We start from the raw sequence: 13,847 nt of genomic DNA, 5'->3' as shown, positions 1-13,847 counted from the left end.
ACTTACAGTTTTATGCATAATATAAACACAGGTTTCAAATGCTATATATCTATTAATTTATTCTTATGTTTACACAGATAGTGTTTTGCTATAGATTATTTAATACACAAGTAAACTTCCCATGCATTAGAGTAATACTGAAATGTATTCAAGTACAAATAGATTTATTTAGAGATAGATTTTGAAAACATTTCAAGAAAAACATACATGTGAGTTTTTCATAGAGACACTGCTTTTGAAGTAATTTCATCTGAGATTATACTTTAAACTGTTAGGAAATTGAACAGTAAGATGATACTTTAATTTTTTCTTAAATGTTTCTGTAGGAACTAATTTTGATCCAGACAGTAATTTATATTCATGTAAAAAAAAAAAAACAACTTTGTTTTTTTAACATTTCACCTTCATAATTGAAGCTGCAAACACCATTAAGATGTAAACCATTTTAACTATGCGTTAGCAAAATGCATTTCCTTCAGAAGATGTGTTTACATATCTTATAATGTTTACCTATTTGTATATGATTTTTAGTGAAAAAAATTATAAGCATTAAGAAATTTCTAAATAATAACAAAAAATATTGCCATTCAATTTGCTCTGTTTTTTTATCTTTTAACTTTGCTTCTAATGGCACCATTTTTTTTCCCCTAAAATTTATTCTAAACAAAGCAATGGCTCTCAACTATGGCAGCATTTAAGTATCTGTCTGGAAGGTTTTTTTAAGTACTAATAACTGATTAAAATTGTGATGATGGTGCCAGGGCATTTTTAAGCCTGTTCCCTAAACTGAAAATTAAAATAACAGCACCTCCTTTGTAAATGATTTTGTGAAATTTAGTGGAAAATACATGTAAATTCTCCATCTGCTACCTGTTACATATTTAATTAGCATTAAAGAAATGCCAATTGTTTATTTAAAAGACCTTTGAAACTAAGCTGCTCCCTTTTTATTGTTATTTAGCAAAAGGAATATTTTTATAAAATTCTTATCATACCTGATAATGACTTCTAATGATATAATTTTTTAGGAAGGTGGTAATGGCATAAGCATCAGACCAAGTCCTAAAAATGAGAATTTAAATTTGAGTGCCACCACTTAAGATTTAGGTAGGCAAATTAGAGTTCTGAACCCCATATTTCTTTTTTGTTAAATTATGTATCGTAATTATGATGTCTTTATTCCATTGGTTAGGATTAACAGTAAGAATTAAATAATATCTGAAACATACTAGGTGCTCAATAAATGGAAATCGAATGTGGATCACAATTTTGAATGTGTTATTACTAGATTTCAGAATAGACTTTTGTTCTTTTCCCTTTCTTAGCAGGCCATAGATAGGCTCACAACAGATAGATCAAACTCACTGAAACAGTACACCTTTACAAACAAGAAATTACAAAGACTATTTGTATCGATTCTCTTTCATATTCTTATTTTACCATTTTTTTTGATAAACCCATTGAAATGAATGAGATAGTTAAAAGTTCTATCCTGATAGTGTATCACAATATATCTAATTTATGGCACCTGCTGAAATTCCTCTTAATGATGTCTGTATTCTTTTATGGCTGAGATTACAACATCTCAGAGGAACTCTTTTCTTACATTATAAAAAGATGAAAGCATCCTAGTTTCATTAAAACGCCATAAGACAGTTTGGGGTGATGTATGAGACTCTGCAACCAATATAATATATTTTACATCTCAGCATGAGGTTAAAAGATTATGGACTTTGCATTTCAAAAGGAAGTGTATCAAGCTGTCACTTAGTTTGTATGGAAGATTGTTAAAATAATGGTCTTCAATGAACCATGTTCCCTGTGTCTATGTCCTATGTTGATGGGACCTTGCAGCTTACACCATTAAGAGATGAAATGCAATTCCCCACCACTTGAATAGGTGCTGGTCTTGTGACTTGCTTTGCCCAATAGAATGTGACAAAAGTTACACTGTATGACTTCAGAGGCTAAGCCTTAAAAGTCTGTGCTTTTGCTTTCCCTTCACTGGAACATTACCCAGAGACTGCATGTAAAGGATCCCAATTTAGCCTCCCTAAAGATGAACAATCACTTGGAAAATGAGACTTACCCATCCTAGGCATCCTACCTCTCTAGCTCCTGACTTGCCCACAGCCAACCCAAGGAGTCATGTTAACCTACAGAATTTTGAGAAATGAAAGTGTTGCTTGCTTTAAGTCACTATGCTTTGTAGTTATTTGTTATTTGGCAATAGATAACAAATATCATTTGTAATAAAATATTTGCTTTACTTTTAAACCATATCATTTGATAATATTTATATTACTGTCTTTTCATTCTTATAAATGTTAAATAGCACAATTCTAATTATCACAGGATATAAAATGAGATAATTTTATTTTTTTTATTTACCTTAAAATGTTTATTTATTTTGAGAGAGAGAGCGCATGCATGAGTGAAGGAGGCATAGAAGAGAGAGAGAGAGGGAGAGAGAGACTCTCAAGCAGGCTCCATGCTGTCAGCACAGAGCCCATTATGAGGCTTGGTCTCAGGAACCATGAGATCATGACCTGAGCCAAAATCAAGTCTGACACTTAATCAACTGAGCCACGCAGGTGCCCTGTTTCTCTTTATTTAAATAGCCCCTTTAATACACCCTAAATTGTGGCACTACTACTATGATTATAATTTATATATTTTTAAAAAGTAAATCCATGTTTTTCAAAAAGGAAAAGAAGAAACTTCAAAATTTGGGTTATGAGTTTATAAAATACTAAAAAATAGAAACAATATAGCAACCTACCAATTATTCCTTTATACAGATCTACCTTTCCTATCATGTACGGATCCTTTTCTTCTGAACAAAATGACTATAGGCATTCATTAAGGTAAACTATTGACGTGTTAAAATATCATTTGAATGAATTATTATATCATTAATTATAATTAAAATAATCCTCTACACTTTGATGAGAGTTACAGGGGAAAAGTCTAGGTGGGCTTGATTTCAGCAGCAGAAAAGATATGCTTTTATTCATTTCACCAAGACAGGAAAGTAAAAATAGTAAGTCTAGAGATAGAAAGTCCTCAGTAGAATAATAGCTATGACACAGAATATAAACCCATGCACACTACAAATTTTAATGAGATTCAATAGCATAAAAATATACTTCATGGGGGCGCCTGGGTGGCTCAGTCGGTTGAGCGTCCGACTTCAGCTCGGGTCACGATCTCGCGGTCCGCGAGTTCGAGCCCCGCGTCGGGCTCTGGGCTGATGGCTCAGAGCCTGGAGCCTGCTTCCGATTCTGTGTCTCCCTCTCTGCCCCTCCCCCGTTCATGCTCTGTCTCTCTCTGTCTCAAAATAAATAAAACTTTAAAAAAATATATACTTCATAGATAATTTGATTATTTTAATCACCACAAGTTTCCTAAGAAGAAAATAAACTCAAACAATCTCATACAAGTTTACTTTCAGCAATTTTCCTTTTTATAATAAATTTATCAAAGTAAAGAAACTGATACTGGGAAATCTGTAAAGAGACCATCCTCCGTCAAATCTTCATTCTTTTATATAGTAACTGCATGATCCCAAGCTCCTTAATTTCTCTTGACTTGAGTTTTTTTTTTTAATTTATTTATATTTTTTAATTTGAAAGAGAGAGAGAGAAAGCAAGCAGGGGGAGGGGCAGAGGGAGAGAGAGAGAGAGAGAGAGAGAGAGAGAGAGGGAATCCTAAGCAGGCTTCATGCTCAGCATGGAGCCGAGTGCGAAGTTTGATCCCACAACTCTGGGATCATGACCTGAGTCAAAATCAAGAGTCAGTCATTCAATTGGCTGAGCCACCCAAGCGCCTCTCAACTTGAGTTCTTTGATATAGAAGAAGAGGATAATAAGGGAAACTATCCCATAGGGTTGTTATGATAAAAAAATATTCAAAAGAACATCAGCCACTAGTAATTGGTACCTATCAAATTGATGATTATCATTAATCTTAAATGTCTATTTCTCATCCTAACAAAACTGTGTTACCCTTGTTTCCAGGAAAAGTAACTGAGGATTGCTCATAATGTTTTACAAACTGCTAATTATAGTAAATATTCAAAAAGCACATAGTTCTCAGCTTGCACATGTTTTCCAGAAAATAGTAAAAAAAGATATTTCCCAGACTCATTTTATGAGGCTATCCTAGCCATGATACAAAATTCATTGAAGACAGTATACGCAATGATTAGAGACCAATTTAGTATATAAAATATACTACAGAAGTAACAAAGTAATGTATTTAAAAAATAATATTACCAAGCTGAAATTATTGTAGAAAGAGATCTTTATGTTAAAAGAGAAAATAGTATCATGATTTTAATGCATACAAAAAAAGCATTTGAGAGAGGATTCAGTATCGATTTACAATTAAAAAAAAAAGAAAGAAACAGGGTTAGAAAGCCATGAGGAAAACATTCATTAGGCTAAGGAAAATTATCTACAAAATAACCTAGAGGAATAAAGAACATTTAATGACCACATATTGAAAGTTTACCTTTAAGATTATATTCAAACAAAGGTGCTTACTAAAACCACTTTTATTCAGCTTTTTCCTGGAAATCCTAAGGAGTGCAGTAAGATTACAAAAATAAATAAAAGTAGTAAGCGTTGAAAAGCGTGAAATAAAATTGCCATTATTTATATAAGATTATATAATATATAATTATACATATATTCCACTAAGAAAAAGGGGATCTTATACATTTATATGATTTCCAAAATTAAATCTCTGCCTCAGTATTCACTATGAGCTTCAGTCTTGTATCTCCAACTGTACAGTCAATATCTCCCATTAGGTTTCTAACAGTTGTCTCAAAATTAAGATATCTAGAAATATTTATTGATTCTTCCTGACTTGAAATCTGTTTCTGTCTCTTTCTTCCCCAAAACCTATGAGTCACCCTTCCATTGTTTGCATTCAATCCATCAAGTCCTACAGGGCAGACTCCCTGAGTATCCCAGGCTTATCCACTGACACCACACTAGGCCATGCCATGATCATGGCTGTGTCAGAACACTCCACTTTTCTTCTTTCCTGGGTGTCCACGATTTCTGCCTATAAGCTTACTGGTGCTCTTCATATTCCTCAGCACATTTGCAATAGCAATCACTGTTTGTGTGTTATGGTAGGCAGCTATACCTTTGTACCTCCAACGTCAACCTAAACTCACTAGTTTCCTTTTTCCAGTATATCAATGCCAACATTCTTTTACGATATCATTATTTTTAAAAGATTCTTCCTGGTGGATTATTTTTGTCAACCTCTGGAGAACAAAAGTCAAATGGTACTATAGCTTTGGTTGTGTTAAATCTCTTTTCCAGTGAGAAATATTTTTTATCAATACGCTTCTTTTTTAAGAAGTGGCAGTTGGTACTGAAACATAGGAAGAAGTAATGGCAGTGTTCCATAGCTATGACTAATATAAAAATGTGGTTTTGTAACATCTTGTATTCTTTGTCAGCTTCTTGTAGGACTAGCAATTCTAGTAGAGTGCCTCCAAGGTCATATATGTGATCTGAAATCACCTAGAAAAAAGGACTCCACATTATTAAGCCCTTCACAGATTTTCTCCTCCGTGGCAAAACCATGATGAAAAAGGAAAACATTATAATAGTTCAGCTTTCAGACATTTTTCTGTAGATTTTAATCAGAATAAAACCGAGCCCATATCTCTTTCTTCACTCTGTATTCCAAAAATCATTAAAAAAGAAAACATGAAACAAGACATAAGAAAAAAATGTGGTATACTAGGAAAAGAACTGCTTTATTGAAAATCCTTGAATGAACTTAAAGAATAAACTATGCTGTCCAATTATTTGAATCTAAAAGAAGTTTGCTATTTGTCTCCTAGTCAGATGAAATTACTCAGAAAATCAGTGGGAGGTGAATTCCTGTTATATGAGTAAATTCATTGCTAAATTTACTCTGCCTCTATCTCCACCCCCCAAATAAAGGGTTATGTCACCTGTGAGTGAATACTCAATTCCCTTTCTTTTGTCAACAAACTTTCAACATTCTGGGTCCTTGACAATTTTCTACGTCATTTTAACAGAATGTACGAAGACCTAAAAATTAAATTGGTAAATTTTCACCTATAGATAGGCGTGAGGAATGTTAATAAATTTGTAGGAGTAGAAATTGTAAAAGAGTAAAGAACATAAAAATCAATTTGTAGGTTGTGAATTTTCTATAAATTTTATTTTCCATGCTTTGACTATGATATTTCATAAGTAAGAGAATTTGAGTTAAAGTACATGAATGAAAGGAAGAATCGTACCTCAAGAGTAAAGTGTTGACTGAATGAAATTCTCTCTACTTCACAGCTTAAACATGCCTAGAAGAATGATTCATTATACTAGAACAGTAGGAGTTAGTTCTGGGAATTAAAAAAAAAAGATTTCAATTGCAATACAAGTTAAAAGTATAGACAAAAATATTTTTAACAATACCATTGACAATATTGTAGAAACTTATATCTTTCTTATAGTAGGTAGTTGTGGCTATCATTATAAAAGCAATATTGTTTACAGTATGCACATATGTGCACATGTCTGTGCCCACACAAACACAGATCTTGGAGAAATAATTTGACTAAAAACTGAAGGTCTTATCTCAATTTAGTCACCATTAATTTTTTTGCTGAAACACCAGACATTCCAATGCCTCACTTTTTTCTACCCAAAAAAGAGAGTAGAAAAATATTTCCAAGTAATATAAATATTGGAAATTATCTCAGCTGTTTCTAAATAACATATGTAAGTGCAACGCTTGACTTTCACCAAATGGTAAGGTGTGAGTTTTTCATGCTGAATAATTTCTTCATTTCCCATATAACACCCACATAGATATCATTTTAAATTTCATTCTTACAACCTACTTAAGAACATAATGCTTTGAATTCCTATTTTTTTCAAAAGATAAATTACCACAATTTTGAAAATTCTTCATTTTCAGGTGGAAATATTTTTTCTTTGATTTTGTATTATGATACAGATTATCAGAAGCCACTTAACCTAAGGTCTGTTCAAAACCAGCACAATTTGGAGAGTCTTTAAATTTTTTTCTTTCCTCACTATTTTTTACTTTGCAAAAAATCAAACACATACAGTTTAAAATTATACAATGAAAACCTGTATTCCCTCCATTTACATTCAGCAATTAACATTTTCCCACATTTGCTTAATCTTCTCTCCCTACAGACACACACTCACACACACACACACACACACACACACACACACACACACAGATATGCACGTATTTTTAACTTCAGCATGCTTTTCCTAAGAATGACATGCTGCCGTGTACCCACAATAACATTTTTACCTCTGAGAAGATTAAATAATTTTATGGATCTGGTTCATGTTTAAATGTTGTCAGTTGTTCCCCAAATATCTTTTATAATTGTATGGTACTATTCAGTATTAAATCAATATTCCATTTTTTTATTGCATTTGCTTTTTAATTTTTTATTGAAATAATTAAATTTGGAAGATTAGTATATACAGTATAGAGCATTCCCATATACCCTTCATATCACACAGCTTCCTGGGATGTTAATTTCTTATATAATCATGGTACATTTAATCAAAGCTAAAAAATTAACATTGGTGTAAATTATTCCTTAAGTGAAATATTTTCCAGTATTTCATTCCTCTTAACAAAAATATCGGTAACTTATTTGCTTTACTTTTTTATAGTTTCTAAGGTTTTAATTTGTGGGTCTATTAAATAACCAAACCAACTTTCCTGTTTGTTCTCTTTGACACTTGATTAAATTCCCATTGAACATTAGGTATTTCAAGCCATTTTCTTGTGGGGCACTTAAAATTTAATGAACTTGATGCATCTTTATATTTTTCTCCATTAATTTTCTTATGGTCTTATATTTCTCCAAGACTCAATTTCATGGTTCTGAAAGCCAGAGTAGCATATTTCTTCTTCTGTCTTTGGAAAGTGCCAGGCATTTTCTATCATATCCTAGATCTATGATTTTCAGTCTGTAATGTAGTTTCTTAATAACAATGATTTATAAAGAATAACAGGTATATCATCTTGCACCCACATTTACTCATTCAAACAATGTTATTAAGTCCTACTGTGAACAATTTGTTATTCTAGGTACTAGTAGTATGATGATAAATCAGATGGACTAGCTGTCTATTCCAATGGCTGGTTTTCTCATTTTCTTTACCTTTCACCCTTTTTATCAAGAATGAGCCAGTGTACTTTTACATTTTGCCCGAGAATACTACTCTAACAGAGCCTGTTCTTTCCACATAGAGCTTCAACTATGACCTTATGATCCTCCTCTCCTGCCCTTGCCACCCTCCATATATATCAAAACTCATGATTCCATTTCTGTTCTAGTCTTATCAGATTTTGCTTGATGAGATTAGTCAATCTGATAGACCTATTTTAGGTAAAGTTTTTTATAATTTAATATAATACCCTCATCTCTGGAGTAATTATGTTTGTATTGAAAAGTCTCTTAAAATAAGACTTTTAACCCCCAAAGAATGAAATCCTGATATAAAGATGATGGCAAATATTATCACAGGATATTTATCTAATGTTGTCTCAAAACATGTATGACAGCATGCTGTGCACACACAAGCATGTGTTTGGGGATGGGTGGAGAGAGACTGTGAATTAGCCTTTACTAAAGAATTGGAATGTTGCAGGAGATTAATGAAAGTTATTGTTGAAGGTATAACATTTTAACTAGATAATAAAGTAACTCCAGGGGACTTGTGGAGTGCAGTGGACAGGACACAAAGGGTCTCATAGGGGTGATTATTTAGGAAGCTATTAGAGTGTTCAGGTGAGAGAGACTGAGTGATTGAACCAGAGTAGTGATGATGGATGTGGAAAGTGAGAAAGATTCATGAATCATTTCAGATATATTCTGTGGACCAAATCATCACTTAACTATGGGAGCCAAAGATAGTGAGAAATCAGTTTATTTGATTTTTGCCACTCTCCTCTCTTTTTTGTATATCCTCCCATTTAACATAAATTGTATTATAGCAGTTTATGAATTGATTTGTAGCTTGCTTCGATTTTCATTTAACTCCTGAGTAGGAGTTTCTTTTTTTTTTTTTTTTAAAGATTTTATTTTTGAGTAAGTCTCTACACCTAATGTGGGGCTTGAACTTACAACCCCACGATGAAGAATTGCAAGCTCTACTGACTGAGCCAGCTAGGTGCCTCTAGCTAGAATAGGAGTTTCTTAAATGCTCTTCAGTGACATGCACAGTGCTCGACTCATAGTATCTTATTATTACTAGCATATAGGCTATATTATAAGATTTAAAAACTTAAAAGATCCATTAAGAATGTTCAGAAGTAGTACTATAACTCAGTAAAATACAAATGTGCAATAATATATAAAATAGTAAAAAGGAAAAAAAATTGCAATCTCTCCCCCACCACCGTGTAGGGAAAAACCTGATTCTTTCCTACTGTGTTTTCTCCCTGGTGAGACTACTTCGCTAATCACATAGGAACATCACTTCTGACTCTCTGGTTACCAAATATGTAGAGGTGTCTTCCCCACATCAAGCAGTTCTCTAGGATACCAGCTGAATGTCTTACAGTTCAACTCAAGTCTGACTCTGTTTACCCAGAGATAGCATCAGATCCCACACGGGAGGGCTCAGGGACTGCCCTTCCCCCACCCCTTTCAGAGGCCATTTGCATGTCCAGGTTGTCACCTGTGCTTCTGCTGACCAACATTTGGCTATAGATTGCAAGTCCCAGCACCCCCTTCTTGGGTTTGATTGATTTACTAGAGTGGCTCAAAGAACTCAGGGAAATATTTACTTACATTTACCAGTTTAATAAAAGGCATGGTAAAGGATACAGAAAACAACCAGATGAAAAGATTCATAGGGTAGAGGTCTGGGAGGGTCCCTTGTGCAGGAGTATCTCTCTTTATGGAGTTGGGGCATGTCACCTTCCCAGTGTATGTATGTACCAACCTGAAAGTTCTCCTAACCCCCTACTGTTGGGATTTTATGGATGCTTCCTCCTGTGGGCATGATCAATGATAACTCCATTTCCAGCCCCTATCCTCTCTCTGGAGGAGGGGGGAGGTGGAGCTGAATCTTCTCATCTTCTAATCATGATTTGGTCTTTCTAGGGACTAGCCCCCATCTAGGAGTTATCCAGGAACCCATCCAAAGTTGCTTCATTAGAACAAAAGAGGCTCCTGGCATTCTTACCATTTCAGAATTTACAAGGGTTTTAGGAGACCTGTGTCAGGGAGTAAGTCAAAGACCAATATTAGAACAAAAGAAACTCCTAGGGCTCTTATCCCCCAAGATATACAGCATTTCAGAAGCTCCAGGAACTTCTGGACAGGAACTGTAAACAGATATCTATCTATCTATCTATCTATCTATCTATCTATCTATCTATCATCTATCTATCTATCATCTATCTATCTATCTATCATCTATCTATCATCTATCTATCTATCTATCTATCTATCTATCTATCATCTATCTATCATCTATAATCTATAATCTATCATCTATCTATCAATCTATCTATCTATCATCTATCTATCATCTATCTATCTATCTATCTATCTATCTATCTATCATCTATCTATATCTATATATCTGACATGTATATGTCTTTCAGATATGAAAGTAATGTTTCATCATATTATAGTAAAAAAAAGTTGTGGAGGAGAAGAGTGAATTAGAGTAAGAGCATCAGAAATATGAACAGATTCCTGTAATTTTTTCTGCATCATTTCATTTTTTTCCTTGAGCAGCATTTCATATTAAAATGTGTGTTCTTAGAATGCCACCCTAGAGGTAATTTTAGGAATTGCCTGATGGGGAGCACAGGTATGAGTTTATTTGTTTAAGTAGTAAAAGGATGTATAGATAGAAATCCAGAAAGGATAGAGACATCACTAACATCTGTTTACACAGTTACATGAAGGTTTCATAAGGAAGTAGAATAAGTTGCGTACAACATTTAAGTGGAAGGACATTTATTAAATTTTATTGTAAGGATAAATGTTGAAGGAAACAACAATGTCTAGCCATATGAGACTAGATACACAAGATACATGGATGTGGTGTGTATATGTATTTTCCAACCGAAGTCGTTATTAGATTATATTAAAATGAGAGGCAATACAAATGAAATAAGTAAGATATGGAATTACTTAAAGTAACAATTTTATTAATATAATTCATGTGTAATGAATTGTATTTCATTTTTATATAGAAACATATTATTAGCTAGAAGGTGATTTTGCTGATAATGTTGTTTTTTAAGTTGTTTATAGATTTTATATTTTTACATTTTTTTCACACAAGGTCAAATTATTAAGTATAATTAATGCCATGAAAATATTTATAAATCATTATATCTAAGCAGGGAACATGTTATTCAATTAATTACAACTATAAAAATTATGTTTGTATAGACTATAATAATTTGTTAATGTGAACTAAACTATCATTATTAGGTAGGTAAAAGATAATGTATATAGATTTATGAATCTGTGAAATCAGCATATTGTTATATTTTATAACCCATGACAAATACCATGTAATATTTTAATATAATAATAACTTTCATTGGTGCCAAGTTCTCATTTAAGCCATCAAGCTATTCTGTAGCCCTATATTCATAGAGACAAAAACTGATGATCAGTCAGTACCTACTTCCTTCTTGAGAATGTTAACTTAGCTTCCAATGAAGGATGAAAAATAAGCAAAATTAAAAAGTGATAGCTGTTTTTAAAAATCACCAAGGTGAATGTCATGAGCTTAGATAAGTTATTTCCAACAATTTTTGGAAGTTTATATGTTTGAAAATAAGAAAAAGAAATGTGTGATCTGTTGAAATTGTAGATTAGTAATTTTGATGAATTAGCTCCTCCTTGGATTGTGTATTCAATATTCTTTGTTTTTCAGCGTACTAAGACTCACTTTTGTCAAGAACTAAAATAATAAGTAAATAAATAAAATAATACATCCTCAGTTACCATAAGAGAAGTTTTCCTGGACGTGGGCGATAAGCTTAAGATGATTATCTAGTGTAATTTCTAAGGTGAATAGTATGTGTCCTTTTATGATTTTTAATATGCAGTGCCAATTTGCTCTTCAGAAATGTATAACTTACTTTTGCAAAAGTAAGCAATATTCCTTTTAACTCTTGCCCCTTGGGCAAAGGAAAAATAATATTGAAAAATAATATTAAGAGTTATCTTATTATTATTATTATTATTATAGTTACAGTAATATTGGCAGCCAACATTTATATAATGCTTATTATGTGCAAGGACTACTGTTCTAAAACACTTTTTGTAGATGAAGTCAGTTAGTTTTCATCACAACCTTATATTATAAAGTAATATGTTAGTTATCTATTGCTGTGTAACAAGCCCAAAATTCTGTGGTATAAACAATAAAAATTTATTATTTCGCAGTTTCTGTGGGTCAAGAATTTGAGAGAAGTAATAATCAGGGTATTTATGATGTTGCAACGAAGATGTCAGTTGGAACTATAGTTACCTGAAGGCTGGACCTGCACTGGGAGATCTGTTTCCGGTGTGGTTCACTCTTTACTCACAAGTGCCAGTACTCACTTGCTGGCAAGTTAGTGCTGGCTGTTGCAGGAGGCCTCAGTTCTTTACTTCTTGGACTTTTTCTTGGGGCTACTTGAGTGTCCTTACGATGTGGCAGCTGACTTCTCCCAGAAAACATTGACCTAAAAGGCAGCAAGGCAGAAGCCACAATATCTTTTATGACACAGCTCTGGCTGTCCCACACTGTTATTTCCACGATATCCTATTGGTTACACAGATCAGCCCTATTCTGTGAATACCAGGATGGGAGAACCACTAGTGGCTGTCCAGGAGGCTTGCTACCATAAGTAGATTTTATTGGTATAGTTCACTCTCGAACAACACGAATTTGAGCTGCATGGGTCCACTTATATGTGTATTTTTTTGTCCAATAAATATAGGACAGTACTATAATTATATTTTCCTTATCATTTTCTCAATAACATATTCTTTTCTCTAGCTTACTTTATTATATGAATACAGTATATAATACGTATATTATACAATTTCTGTGTTAATCCACTGGATGCTATTGGTAAGGCTTCTAGTCAATGGTAGACTATTGGTAGTTAAGTTTTAGGGTAGTCAGATATTACACGTGGATTTTCCATTTATGCAGAGGTTGGTGCACCTAACCCTCATGTTGTTAAAGGAACAGTAGTATTCTTGTCTTACAGATGAGGAAATTGAGACACAAAGATATTAAGTAAAGTGCTGATGAAGCCATACTAAGTGGTGGAACTAAGCCTGTAATCCGTGTTCTCTGTCTCCAAAATGTGTGCTATTAAGAGATATGTGATATTGCTGTTAATAGTTCATTTTAATTTTCAATTATTGATTACTGACAGAGCTGTTCATTCACATGTATCTATTGTCCATTTAATTTGTGTGTTCATTCATATGTAAAATATAGCCCCGAACTCTTACTTTCTATAGAGGTGACTATTTTTCTTAGTGAATTATAGAGGTTTTTCATACTCTTAAGTTATGAACACTTTGATTTTTTAAAAATTGCATTGTTTTTTTCAGTTTTCAAGTTGTCTTTGGATTATGTTTATGGTGCTTTTAACTAACAAAAGTTTTAACTCTTTTTGGCACTTTTGTGATTTTTGCCTCTAGATTGTCCATAGATTCATCATTTAATAGTTCAAATCAGTGTACTTTCCAGAAGTTACTTCCTTTTAGACAGAATTTGTAGCAACCTCTAGAATTGTCCCTTAAGGTCAAA

General features: G+C 33.1%; 1 protein-coding gene across 8 annotated transcripts in view; it reads left to right on the top strand.

Annotated features, from left to right (window-relative positions):
• The window catches only part of KCNT2 (potassium sodium-activated channel subfamily T member 2), a 364,046-nt gene that overhangs the window by 202,402 nt on the left and 147,797 nt on the right, over nucleotides 1-13,847 (top strand). The gene's annotated exons all lie outside the window — the stretch shown is intronic.

This window comes from Panthera pardus, unplaced genomic scaffold, assembly GCF_024362965.1.
Source record: "Panthera pardus isolate Hobbes unplaced genomic scaffold, ASM2436296v1 HiC_scaffold_21, whole genome shotgun sequence".
NCBI lineage: Eukaryota > Metazoa > Chordata > Mammalia > Carnivora > Felidae > Panthera > Panthera pardus.
Note: the sequence above shows the minus strand (reverse complement) of the source record. Positions and strands in the feature narration are given on the sequence as shown.